We start from the raw sequence: 12,846 nt of genomic DNA on the forward strand, positions 1-12,846 counted from the left end.
CTATCGTTGCACAGGCCATTATGAATGAGACAGGGGTTGGTGAGGACCAGTCTTCTTGAAGCAGGGTGGCCTCAACAGACTCGAGGGTGGCCTGCTGGGGGATGTTTGTATATAATGCTTCCACGTCTAGTGTGAGGAGGAGGTCTACTCCCTCCCTACCTTCGAGGTTTTCAATTAGACGGAGCACATCCCTTGTGTCTTGTAAGTAGGAGGGTATTTTCCTCACTAATGGTTGAAGAAAGGAGTCGCAAAACTTCGAGAGTGGCTCAAGTAATGAGCCGATACCTGAGACTATTGGTCTCCTGGGGACAGGTGTGACACCCTTATGAATCTTGGGTATGGTGTAATTTATGAATCTTGGGTATGGTGTAAAAGTATGGTGTAACAGGGTCATCGGTTGTTAGAAAGGCTGCTTCGTTCCTACTGATCCATTCGTTAGTCTCGCCCTCTATGACCAAGCTGGCAATGGTCGTTCTTAGTCGTTTAGTAGGGTCCACCATCAGGGTCCTGTAGTGGGCGGTGTTGGAAAGTTGGCGTCTGCACTCTATGTCATAATCACCACTATTTTGGATCACGGTGGCGCCCCATTTATCTGCCTGTTTGATTACAATGGTGGTATCAGTGGCTAGGGATTGGACTGCCTGTCTCTCAGCTGTAGTCAGATTGTTGTAGCTGTGTGTGGCAGGTATGTTTGCCAGGCTCCTGAGAACCGCCCCCTCAAACGCTAGTACCTCAGGGGGGACCATGTTGTCTGTTGGCGTGAACGTGGACGGTTTTCGTAACCCTGTGTCTGTTCTCTCAGTTTCAGGTTGGTCCTGAAAGAAGGAACACAGTCGTACCTTCCTGAAGAGTTGTTTAATTTCACACATCTCATTGAAGCTATCAGGGGAGGGAGTGGGGATGAATCCTAAGCCTTTTTCTAGGACAATAGTCTCAGTTGAAGTTAGTGTTCTGTTAGAGAGGTTGACAACTAGACTTTCCGTCCCCTGGTTGTGCTCCTGGTTTCCACCGAGGATGGTGTGGTTGTCTGATCTTGCCACTGTACGCCCTTTTGACCTCCTCGCTTGCGCCCTCTTCCTCTGCCCCAACCTCTGCCTAAAAAAGGTGGGTGAGTTGGATAGAACTGTGGCGGTCCTTGTGGGAAGACGGGATATTGCCAAGGGGGCATCATCTGTGGTGGCCCATGGAACATTTGGCCATTGTGGTACCCTTGATTAGAGTTAGGGCGTTGTTGGTTACAATTATTATGGTAGCCATCGCTCGAATCGCTGCCGGAGGAGCCCCTCCGGCTGCCAGTATCAGAGCTCTCGTCGGACGAGTATCCATTTTTTATGTTGGGGTACCCATCTTTTAGTTAAGGATAGACCTTCTCCTTATCAAATTTGGTCACATCCTTTTGTAGCTTGGTCATTTTCTGTTTAAGGAGGAACTCTTCTCAGCGATCTCGTGATTGATCTCTGTTAGTTTTGCTGAGAAGATGGTTTTGTGTAGTGTCCCTCTAATGGTCGTCTCCATTGCTGTGATTTTAACTAACAGGGCGTCTGCCAGTCTTTTGGTTGTTTGTCCATTCAGAAAAAGAAGATCTTTGGTGCACTTCCACGAGATTTGGCACCAATCTATTTTGAATGGGCCATCCTCCAGGAAGAGTCTCGGGATGAGATTGACGATTAGTCCTTGAGGTGCGATCTTTGCTCTTAGGTATTCCGTCATCATAGCTCCATGGACTGTAATCCTTAGCCACTCTTTTTTCATCTGGGTAAGAGTCACCCAATCCTCACTTGAAGAGGCCGAAGCGGTTGTCCCTCCAACTCCAAAGAGCGAGGGTGCAGATCTTAATGCCTCGGCTATTGCGTCCTCATCAAAGCTTAACCCCGGGACGTCCTCCATGACTGATGGAAACGATCCGCCTGGGCAAACTGTGAAGTTATTCTTTTTGAGTACTGTGAATGGATAAGTCCCTGGAGTACCTGGGTGGCACCAAAGGGACCGTAGGGCCTCTCAGTAAGCTTATACTGTAGGTAACCTCAGTGGTTCCGCTGGAGAGCTCCAGCGCATAAATTATCAACAAAAGGAGGAACCATAGACGGACTATATTTAACGGGGTCCAGTGTACATGTCCGAGAGAACAGTGGCACAAGAAGGGTACAAAGTTCCCCAAAGTGAGTAGGAGTGTGAAACTAGCACAGAAAGAGAGGAAAAAAGGGCGGGGAATTTCCCTTTTCGGAACTAAAACCCTTACACACCTAGCAAGCTAGGTGTCATGCTTCATCATATGGGTTCTGCTCCTCGTCAGACTGGCGCTGCAATGTCTGATGGGCACCCGCGAAGGGGCTCTTTATTGGAGATCTTCTGTTCCTGCCATATTGTGCATGCGTGTAAGAGGGGAGGGTAAACGCGGGTAAATGTGTAGTCGTGAAGTGAGTGTGAGTTAAAAAAGGTTAGTCAATCCAATAGGGACTTTATTAGTATGGTTGACTCCCTTGATTAAAAGGTGGGAGGGGAGATGTGTACTGGTGTAAGGTTCACAGTAAAAATCTACTACCCTCAGATCAGGTCAACATGTTTCTTGCATTCTCAGCAATTCGTCAGGACCTAAGTGCAATGTACTACACAGTGAACAAAGAAATACAACCTTTAAGTTTTGAGATCAGTGGGTGTGCAGGCCGAATGGTCCTGCCCCTAATGGTGCAACCTAGAAGGGACAATAAACAACAGAGAAGAGCAATGAACATTAAGCTCCGTTCCTGTCTGGGTACTCTGTATTTTGCGCTAAAAACACTCTCATACTGTGGGTTTAAAATTGTGGGTAAGCGTTCAAGATGAACACACAAAGTGATAGATAAAATTCTTAAGGAGATAGAGGACGAAGGTATCAACAATTCTTCAAGTAGTCAGAGCGGGGTGATGCAGTAAGAAGCTTACCCTAAGGATTTCCCTAAGGTGCCTCCGCAGTCAGCTCCCGTTGAACCAGCACCTTTGAGTAAGGTACCTATGGGAGAAGAGGCATAAGGTAAAGAGACAACCTTTAGGGGGTGTGTGTGTGTGGAGCAGGGAGACAACTGTACAGAGATATATACAGGGCCCATCAAGTGTATACTAGGGGCAGAGCGATCGCTCTCGTAGGTAGCCCCGTGCCTAATGCCCATGGTCTGCATGAAGGGCGGGAGCCACACAGAAGCAGGTCTAGCTATCAGGCCCCCCCGAGGGTGGAGAATCAGCTACCACTTGGAGCACACAGCTCTGCTATCGTCCCGCCTGTACTTGAGGCAACACTCGTGGAGGGAAGCAGCGGGTGCGGGTCCGTGGTCACTGAGGCCACCGGGTGGGGTAGGAGCGAGGACCAACGATAGTGGGTCAGTAACCGCGTCCCGCATTAACCCACGCAACAACAGTCAAGGGGGACCCACACGGGCGGGCGAAGAATACCGGGAGCGTTACCTGAATGATCCCGATCATGGCGTCTGCTCTTGGCATTAATGTAAACTTACCCAAAACGGCGTGCGGTCTCGGCCGTCAACACCTACCCCCACAGCGTCCGGTTGCGACTAGGAGCGACTGGTAGAGAGCTCAGGAACACCTTGAGTCTCTTATGGCCGTCTTCTTCCTGTTTCGATGGACCGCGGGGGGCGGTACCTAACCGGGCTGGGATTGCGCATGCGCGTGGAGAGCGGGACGCTAAAAACCAAGGCAGGACTGCCAGTATCGGTGAGTGGATGAGGCGGCCATGTTGGGTGTATCACAGGACTTTGGTAGTCTGTACTAAGCAAGCAAAGTTAAGCACGCGAAGTAAAGGGGCCATTCTCAAATTAGGACAACACAGGACCAAGAAGAACAAGATATACTAGCTCATTTTTCACAAAATGGTAAGATAGTATTAGGAGTTGATATCGATGGTGCGAATGAACAAGGGAACACACCCGGTCCACTAATAGTAATTGCAAAAAGCATGGTTGTCTAGTGCCAAGGTTATGGGCATCACTAACCGTAGTGTATGGTTCAGGGGGTATCAAGACCCTCAAAGTCAATCTGTGGGTGGGTACTCTGTTGATTGGTTACAGCCAAACAGTGCTGCGATGTTTGAAGTTAATGTTAGGGGGCAAAGAAAATCAGCGTGGACATGAACAGGTAACGCTCCCGGTATCCTGCGCCCGCCCATGTGGGTCCCCCTTGACTGTTGTTGCGTGGGTTAATGCGAGGCACGGTTACTGACCCACTATCGTTGGTCCTCGCTCCTACCCCACCCGGTGGCCTCAGCGACCACGGACCCGCACCCGCTGCTTCCCTCCACGAGTGTTGCCTCAAGTACCAGCGGGACGATAGCGGAGCTGTGTGCTCCAAGTGGTAGCTGATTCTCCACCCTCGGGGGGCCTGATAGCTAGACCTGCTTCTGTGTGGCTCCCGCAGACCACGGGCATTAGGCACGGGGCTACCTACGAGAGCGATCGCTCTGCCCCGAGTATACACTTGATGGGCCCAGTATATATCTCTGTACAGTTGTCTTCCTGCTCCACACACACACCCCCCCTAAAGGTTGTCTCTTTACCTTACGCCCCTTCTCCCATAGGTACCTTACTCAAAGGTGCTGGTTCCACGGGAGCTTACTGCGGAGGCACCTTTGGGAAATCCTTAGGGTAAGCTTCTTACTGCATCATCCCGCTCTGACTACTTGAAGAATTATTGATACCTTCGTCCTCTATCTCCTTAAGAATTTTATCTATCACTTTGTGTGTTCATCTTGAACGATTACCCACAATTTTAAACCCACAGTATGAGAGTGTTTTTAGCGCAAAATACAGAGTACCCAGACAGGAACGGAGCTTAATGTTCATTGCTCTTCTCTGTTGTTTATTCTCCCTTCTAGGTTGCACCATTAGGGGCAGGACCATTCGGCCTGCACAACCACTGATCTCAAGACTTAAAGGTTGTATTTCTTTATTCACTGTGTAGTACATTGCACTTAGGTCCTGACGAATTGCTGAGAATGCAAGAAACATGCAAGAAAATGCGTGATCTAATCTATGAGGAGCGTTCCCGGCCGTGAGCCGCCCGCATTATTTCACAAGTAAGTCATTATGGAAAGACGCCAGATCAGATTACTTTCTTTACTTCTAGCAAGCTATCTCGCTAGCCACGTTTAAGCTCCTCATATATTAGATCACGCATTTTCAGTTACCGGCATGCCGAATGCTTCATTTAGCTTTACTTTGAACTCCATGTTTTTCACATTAGCAGTACGAACAATGTCAGTCATAGCATGTTTCATTTATTTCATGTGAATTATCGCAATACTTTGAAATTCAATTGAATGATGTTGCAGCACACTGTAATTTTGTTTTGAATGTATTATGGTTTGGTTTTATGCTGACTGCTAAGGTCCTGTATGTTTGCATTTGATACAGGCCCCCGAAGAAGGGTTATACCCGAAATGCATTGGGCATGATGTAATGCTGGAAAAGGATAAAACGCTAATGGAATGATCATACCAAATGACAATGAACGAAAATGAATAAAATATTTTTTGGTTCAATTCCGAACTGATACTTTTGACTTTATTGAAACGCTTACTTTGGATGGATATTAAGCTTTTTGTTTATACGATTTACAAATGGTGAAGAAACCCTCGAGTTTCATGCTAAACTAACGCGTCCTTCGTGATACATTTATCACATATTCTTTACATTACGGAAGGCACAGACAGACACAGTGCGACAAGGATTGCGATACCCTGAACCCCAATAAAATAGCAACGTTAAGTGACGCGCACGGAGATACAATCTTTACTAACAGTTAGCACTCCCTGGATGTGGCCACCAGTGAATTAGGAATAATACCAAACATATGACACCAAGGAAGGTGGGGCAGGGATTTGCCTGAAAACCACTAGAGCCTCAACCTCAACAGGGATTGTGTAGTTGTTTCTGAATGTTGTGTAACTTTGCATGTGTAGAGTTAGAAACAAAATACTTTTTTTAAATTTAAAAACAATTATTTGACTGGAGATCTATTTATTGTTCCCACTTTTGTTATGAAACGTGTTCACTTACCTGTGTCTGCATTCCCACCCTCTCCCTCCCCTCCCCTCCCCACCCACCATGAGGGGAGCCTTGACTGCTCAACCACAGCTACCACTGTGAGTTAAGTGCAGAAGGAGTGCTTGGCCCAGTTGCTCAGGATCCATAGTAGATTGGGCCTAGGGACATCAGGATTGAAAGGTGTCTACCAGCCCCTGAGTGCCCATGCCCCTCTAAAAGGGGTTCTGATGCATTTTTAAAGTTATGACAATCTTCTTAATAAGTACTAAAACATTAACATGACAATTTTAATTTATTTTGTAAGTGAAACAACATTATTTGTAAATTGTATTTACATTTTGCTACGCAGGCAAGACATTTAAGCACAATTTAATGAAAAACACAATTTATATAAATATTCCTTAATCCTCTCAATTGTTTGCATGGTAAGAGAATATGTTATGCAGTTTTATAAGATTTGTGCAGCCAACAGATTTGCAAGACCCCAAAGACCCCTAACTGGGCGGCAATAAAACATGATTTGCCCTACCTGGAACAATAAGAACCGCCTCTAGACATCAGACTCAAGTCCTTTTAGAGTTGTATCCCATTTTTAGGTCGAAGCCTAGCGTAAGACTGCGCACATGCGCAGTCTCGCTGGCGAGATTCAGTGTTATTGGGAAATTTCACTACCGGGCTCTAAGCCCCGTCCCTCTTTCCCATTGGCCGGCGTCACCGTTTATGCTAAACGGTGGCCAGCCATTGGGAAAGAGCGTCCTCTGACATACACTTTTCTCTTTTTGTCTGTCCCACTTGGACGGACTGCCCCGACTTACTGCTGGCGTAAAAGGTTTGTTATCTTCTTTATGGGTCCAAACAGATGGCCTCATAAAGAAGATAATAAACCTTTTACGCCAGCAGGAAGTCAGGCCAAGTACGTCCAAGTGGGACGGCAGAAACAGAAAAGTCATTGCGAGTGCTTGTTTTCACATAACATAAAGCAAAGATTTTACTCAAATGCAATCTCTCATTTTTGAGTTTGTATAGTGCATCTGTCAACTTCACCTGGAGTTTCTGTCGATTTGGACCAATTTCCTCTGATATTCGGTCTCTCTCGTGCCAGGCACTGTACATAATAGCAGAGAAAGAATGGGGTCAGTACCTGTTTATGTGTGTTGTGCTTTACATAACAGGCCGGGTCTTCAGTCGAGGGGACTGCGTTTTGCTAAGCAGCGACGGCACGTGAATGCGCAAGGAGCTCCCTTGAAATGGCAGGGTGCCTTCCCTTGTTTTGATGTCTAAGCGGTGGGGTGGCTCAGAGCAATATGCCTGTTCGACAGAATCCACTCTAATTGCCTGGCCATATTCTGCATCTTTGAAAAGGGATTACCACAAGGGAAGATAACGGACAGCGCATGTTTTTATGTTATGCAAATATTGGTCCAGATGTAGGTGTCCAAATACCGGTCGGAAACGGCCGAAAATACCGATTTTCGGCCGTTTCCGACCGGTATTTGGACATTGGTATGTAGGGGCATGTAAAATTACAGAATCGGTAATTTTACCGATTCTGTAATTTTACCGAATCGGTAAAATACCGAATTGGTAAAATTACCGATTCTGTAATTTTAGATGTAGGTAGCACTGTTTTCAGTGCTACAAGGGTTTGAGAATTCTTAATTTACCCTCCAACTAGAAGTTGGTGGTAAATTAAGAAAACCATTTAAAAAGCTTTTTTTTTGCTTTTTAAACAGTGCCATGTTGCAGACATACATGCCCTAAGGGCATGTATGTCAGCAACATGTGCACCCATGCACAATTGAGGGGTGCAACAGGGTGTCAAAGTGACACCCTGCCACCCTTCAATATTTCCCCCAATTACCGAATCGGTATTTGCCGATTCGGTAATTGCAATTGATTCCTATGGGCCTCAAGGCCCATAGGAAACATTGGCAGTTACAGACTCGGTAAATACCGATTCATTAATTACCGAATCATACCAATTCGGTAATTAATTGGGTAAATATACCTACAACCAGATTGCCAGTTCTTAAATACCGAATCGGTATGATTCGGTATTTAAGAATCGGTAATCCGGGATTACCTACATCAGGCCCATTGTGAGGAAATTAAAATGGGTGCCTCCTGCCCTGCCATGTTGTAAAAAAGACCCCGGCGTTGTAACAACAATAGCTCGTTTTTATAATTCGCTAAAACCACACTGAAGTATTTGAGAACGCCGCAGTCAAGACCAAACTTGGAACTGGTATAAACTAGAACACTCCTGTCATTTGCATGTTACAGCTAGGCACGCGCCATGCGACCTTTGCTTGAGTTTGAACCTCAGAAGCGAATGAACACACACCTTGTAGAACACCATGACGCCCAGTGTTTAATTTTAGCCGGTGGCTAGAGACGCTCATTTTTGTAGACCGGGGCATTTTTTATCTTCAGACTTTGGTTGGTCTAAGCTGGAAAGGCAGAAAAGGTGGAAGAAAAGGATGAATAGAAAGTAAGCAAAAAATGACAAAGGGAGGAACATTGGCAGAAATACTGCAAGATTAAGATAAAGAGACAGGGAGTGTAGGGTGGTGGAAAAAAGGCTTGAGGTCGAATCAACTTAATCGGCAACCCCAGCATTTGGCAGCAACACGCCTCTAAGAAAACTTTGAGCCTCTGCACTTTTTGTTAAACTAATTCCATGCTAATTTGTTCCTGCATTTTTACTTATGTTTGAACTTTGAGCTTCTGTATAGCATTGCACATAATGTTTGTTTTTTGCAGATTAAAAACAGATTCATGGAAGTTATCCAGCCAATAAATATTCATTAACTATGAGAGCTTTGTAGCTGGCTAGATGTGTGCCAGGTTGAGGTAATATTTGCTGACATAATCACAAAATAAGGAAAGGCATGGTAAAAGTGAATAAAATGACTTCGATTGGCAGGCGTACCAACCCCAGCACTCTAACACTATTGCTAGGACTGTATGTGTAAAGTTAATGTTGCACCTGAGATCACCTAGTATGCTGCACAGTTTATTCCCACAACACTGTAGTGAATTTCAAGGGGTGAAATGTTAGACATTGCTCAAAACGATGAACATTCCTTCAGACGATCTAAATTTTGTGATAATATATGGATGAATTGTAGCAGAAGTGAATTTCTTTTAATTACATGTATATGCATTTTTTGTGCCGGATAAACCGCTGTGCTATTTATAATTTTAATATAATTATAGTTATCACAAAGCTCACTGGGACTATGTCTTCTACAGTGGAAGTATGAAAAACCGGCTTAACCTGGGCGGGGGCCTAAATATTGGCACGCATGCCAGAAACCGGTCCTCGGAAGCTTGTTTCCGGTCCAGGGAAGGCATGGCTTGGCAGTTCGGGCTGGGCTGTTCCCATGAGGCACAGGGTAAAGGCTGATTTGCATATGGCCATGTCTGAATTGGGGTGGTGTGGAGTGCAAAAAACAATGGATTTAGGCCCAGATATCTGTACTGGGGTGAATGTATGGCATTGTTCTGCATTCTGTCCATCAACTGTTGTTTTGCAAATCAACTCTATGGCAGGGAAAGAGGCAGCAAGTGAATGGCTCCTACAACTCTGTGTTCTCAGGCAGTGGTCTGAGACCTCCTTCGAAGTTTAATCCCCCGTCCCATTTGGTGGATAGTAAAATACGAGCCTATGAGCAAGTGGTACTGCGAGATGTTGACCAGGCTCTTGTGAGCCGACAATATGTGTCGCACAACATAACCAAACAAGAGAAGACTGCCCTGTACACTCTTAAGAACAACACTGAAATCGTAATAAAGCCCGCAGATAAGGGTGGGGCGATCGTTGTTCAAAATACCAACAAATATAAGTGTGAGATACTCTCGCAACTAGAAGTGGTAGGCAATTATGCTCTACTGAGAACAGATCCAACAAAAGGGATCAGTCAACACATCAGCAAAATAACTAATAAGGCTTTGGAGGATGGAATTATCAGTAAACATGAGTTTGAGTTCTTGAATAATAAACACCCGCGGATGCCTACAATATATACCCTCCCGAAAGTTCATAAACGTTGGATGGACCCCCCGGGAAGACCCATCATATCGGGTTGCGGTTCCCTACTTGAACCCCTGTGTAAATATATATATGTTTTCTTAAAACCCATAGCGACATCTACTCCTACATATTTACGCGATACAACTCAGAGAATACAGTTGGTAGATGGACGAATGTATAACCTGCAGACATGTCTTCTAGCCACAATGGACATTACGTCCCTATATACGAACATTCCCCAACAAGCTGCTCTAATTTGTATAGAAACCATCTTGAATCGGAGGATGACCCCCCATAGGGTCCCTACCGAATTTATCATCCAACTCCTAACAGTAGCCATGACGCAGAATTTCTTTATGTTTCAGGAGAAGTACTACGTACAAATGAAGGGCGTAGCAATGGGGGCAAGTTTTGCCCCAAATCTTGCGATAATATTTATGAGTGAATACGAACAGGACTATGTGTTAAACCAGAGTAACCCATACCGCAATCATATTTCGGTGTGGGCTAGGTAAATCGATGATGTCCTTATGATTTGGGATGGAAACAAGGAGGATTTGGTCCAATTTCATGGGTGGCTGAATGCACGTCTGGTAGACATCCAATTTACATTGGAGTTTGATAATGCTTCAATTAACTTTCTGGATATTCAAATAAAAGCTGATTCAGGTAGTCTGTACACGACCCTGTATAGAAAAAGCAGCGAGCGAAATACGCTTCTTAGATACACAAGCAATCATCCCCGTAACCTCAGGGACAACCTGCCCTTCGGGCCTGAGGTTACGGAGAAATTGTACTAAGAAAGAAGATTTCTTTGATGAATCCTCACTACTCATTGCCAGGTTAAGTAAACAATGGTACCCTATACGTTCACTCAAGAAGGCCCGGAAGCGGGCGTGGCACAACCACCGAGAACCCCTGTTGGATGTACAACAAAAAGTGAATGGTGAGGAAAGACTGGTGTGTGTGACCACATTTAATACTAAGAGCAATGCCATTAAGAAGGCAATAAATCGACATTGGCATCTAGTGAAAGACGAAGTAGGTGGACTTGCGCCCCCGCTTCATGCCTTTTGGAAGGGAAGAAATATCAGGGACCATCTAATAAAATCCCTTTTACCAACTGTCCAGACTGAGAGGCAAACTACACTATGGGGCCTTCCTCCAGTGATAGGCCACATGAAATGTGGGACGTGCAAAGCATGTCCCTTGGCCACAGAATGTACCACATTTACCCAGAATGATCAGACATATGTGTTGAAAGAACACAGCAATTGTAACTCCACAGGGGTGATATATGCGATCGTATGCCCCTGTGGATTGATGTATGTAGGGCAGACTATACAGCGAGTGAAACGCCGCATCTTACCACAAACGAGCTGCATACGCTGTAAAACAACAGGGGCGCCCTTAGTGGAACATTTTACCACCTTCAAACATGAAGCTAATAGCTTAAGGTGGTGGATCATTGAGAAGGTAAAGGTCAATCCAAGAGGTGGCGACCTTAGTGGCGTGTTAAGCAGAAGGGAATGTAAATGGATACACCAACTGGACACCGTGAATAAAGGATTGAATGAATCAGAAGAGATTAATAGACAGGTGTCATTGTTGCGAGTATGATCACGTTCTGAGCATCAGTAATGATCCACATTTCAGCAATAGGATTATGAATGATCTTACCCGCGTTATCTGTAATAGGGCTATAACACGGGTAACATATCACCACATACATTATGATTTATCTGTATTGTATAAGCCATTGTTGTGACAGCTTTTGAATGTAAATTTGTTAAACTACATGAAGATGTATTGTGTTGGTACATAATTGTTTTTATAGCCCCTGCCAGCAAATAGTGGGTTGGCAACAATGTGTCTGTTCAATGTCTCTGTCCAATTCTGTGATCCCAGATCAAGATGGTGGCCCACGTTTAGGAATTGTCAAGAAGATGTTTTGAAGGTTTTTCTAATTACATTGTGGTTAATATATTGTCCACAGATTACAGAATAATTAAGATTGAGTTGATTGATTTGGGTCACAAACACAAGAACGTATTACACGTGGTTATTCACGCGGTCCTGTTCCAAGATGGCGCAGGGCCAAACTATATGATCCTAATTCAGGATGGCAGACAGTCTTTTTAACCATCGTGGTTGTAAATAGGCTTTAAATATTCAGAATTACAATGGTAAGGTGCCCGCTTTGTTTCCCCAATATTTTTAATATCGGGTTCCCAAAAGTGTACCAATTAAATAACCGCATTCGCACTCCATTTCCGGGTGCTAGGAGCACTAGTCCTTTTTTGGTGTTTACCACTCTCACCGCAACGTTCAGGGGTAACGTGCATGGCGGCCGGGCGTTGCTCTGACATACTGTGAGAAAACGTGTACACGTTGGGGGAGACTACTGCGATACCCGGTAACAGCGATTGATAAATTTGTGCTGGTATAGTGAAGTTAAGCCGGAATATTAGTGTATTGCCTCTAATGCCGGTTGGGTAATTATTTACTTACAGATGCTGTCTTTAAACACACTGCCGTGACTTCGTTTCTGGAATAATTTTGTTGGAACTATACATGGATACATGGGCAAAAAAAGATATCCGGTAAGCATGAATAATAACCTGTATGCTGGCTGAGTAGAGTTAAGATCCAATACCAGTGCATTGTCTCTAATGCTGCTAGGTTATTACTTATTTACAGGTACTGGCTGTTGAATCGCAGAGTCCCGACTTTGGTTTTTAATACAGTGGGTGAAGACATAAGGAGAAGAAGACAGGT

General features: G+C 44.9%; 1 long non-coding RNA gene across 1 annotated transcript in view; it reads left to right on the plus strand.

Annotated features, from left to right (window-relative positions):
- LOC144761697 (uncharacterized) overlaps positions 1 to 12,846 on the plus strand; it is a 37,343-nt gene that overhangs the window by 6,377 nt on the left and 18,120 nt on the right. Inside the window, exons 2-3 of the long non-coding RNA XR_013595854.1 lie at positions 12,582 to 12,671; positions 12,769 to 12,844. This is a non-coding gene — a long non-coding RNA (uncharacterized LOC144761697). The remainder of the gene's footprint in view (positions 1 to 12,581; positions 12,672 to 12,768; positions 12,845 to 12,846) is intronic.

This window comes from Lissotriton helveticus, chromosome 6 (genome assembly GCF_964261635.1).
Source record: "Lissotriton helveticus chromosome 6, aLisHel1.1, whole genome shotgun sequence".
Lineage (NCBI taxonomy): Eukaryota > Metazoa > Chordata > Amphibia > Caudata > Salamandridae > Lissotriton > Lissotriton helveticus.